Here is a 1763-nt window from a genome sequence, read left to right on the forward strand (position 1 = left end):
AATTAAAACTACAATATCATACCACTACCCATTTATTCAAATAATTAAAATGATAACAGCAAATGATGAGGATGCTGGAAATTTTAATTAATTCCTGTGGGAATGCAAAGTCACTACTTTAGAAAATAGGGTAGATTTTGATGTTAAACATGTACTTTCCATTTGACTCAGCAGTTCTTTTTCTTGGTATTTACTAAAGTCAATGAAAAACTTATGTTTACGCTTAGTTCTATATGTTTATAGCTATCATTATCACTAAAAACTGTAAATCCAAGATTTATTTTTACAGATGAATGTATAAAATATACTGATTCAATAAAATTTTACTCCAAAATCGAAGGAAGAAATTATTTAATCACAAAACAATAGGGATGTATCTTATATGACTTTTCAGCAGTAAAAGTCAGATCCTGCACTCCATATTCTTTGATTATAAAAAAGTTATGCATTTATATGACATTCTGCAGAAGATAAACCTATAGGGATGGAGAATATATCAGTGCTGGACATATGCTGAGAGAGGGGAGTGGTTTACTACAAAGGAGGCACCCTAATATCATTTACAGATACTTTATGGCAGCGTTGAAACTACAACTAAAGAAGTGAGTACTTGTGATAGAGACTGTGTGGACCATTAAAACAAATTAGTCCGTTTTCATACTGCTATAGAGAACTGCCTGACACTGGGTAATTTATAAAAGAAAGAGGTTTAATTGGCTCACAGTTCAGCATGGCTGGGGAGGACTCATGAAAGTTACAATCATTTTAGAAGGTAAAGGGGAAGCAAGGCACCTTCTTCACAAGGCGGCAGGAAGGAGAAGTGCTGAGCCAAGTGGGAAGAGTCCTTAAAAAACCATCAGAACTCCTGAGAACACACTCACTATCAAGAGAACAACGTGGGGGAACCTGCCCCCATGATTCAATTACCTCCACCTGGTTTCTCTGTTCACACACAGGGATTAGGGGATTATAGAGACTACAATTCAAGATGAGATGTGGGTGAAGACACAAAGCCTAACTGTATCACTGGTTCATTTAGAAAATGTGTAGAGCATGCAAGATCAATATAATAAATTTTATAAATTATACCCATCCGCCTCCCAGGTTCAAGCAATTCTCATGCCTCAGCCTCCCAGGAAACTGGGATCACAGGCATGTACCACTGCACCTGGCTAAATTTTTTATTTTTAGTAGTATGGGGTTTTGCCATGTTTGCCAGGCTGGCTCGAACTCCTGGCCTCAAGTAATCCACCCACCTTGGCCTCCCAAGGTACTGGGATTACAGGTATGAGCTATCACACTTGGCCTATTTCTTTATTTTTTACTTTTATTTTAGGTTCAGGGTACATGTGCAGGTTCATTATATAAGTAAGTGGCATGTCACTGGGATTTGGGGTATATATGATTTCATCACCCAGGTAATAAGCAGGATGCCTGATAGAATTCAACCCAGCAATTCCTTTATTGGGTATATACCCAAAGGAATATAAATCATTCTATTGTAAAGACACATGCACATGTATGTTCATTGCAGCACTATTCACAATAGCCAAGATGTGGAATCAACCCATCCATTTTCTATCTCTTACTTCCAAGCCACGCCAATCAGCTCGTCATATATTCCCTGAATAGTAGACAAAACTCATATACATAAGCTGTCTTTAGTTCTCTCTTTTTCTAACTTTGATTTCTCCATCTTCTTAACTATTTATCTATTTTCCTATATCTGTCAATCAATTGTTCAATCTATTGTCTGTCATCTT

The sequence above is a fragment of the Aotus nancymaae genome, unplaced genomic scaffold (genome assembly GCF_030222135.1).
Source record: "Aotus nancymaae isolate 86718 unplaced genomic scaffold, 86718_ANA_hifiasm-v0.15.2.pri h1tg000014l, whole genome shotgun sequence".
NCBI lineage: Eukaryota > Metazoa > Chordata > Mammalia > Primates > Aotidae > Aotus > Aotus nancymaae.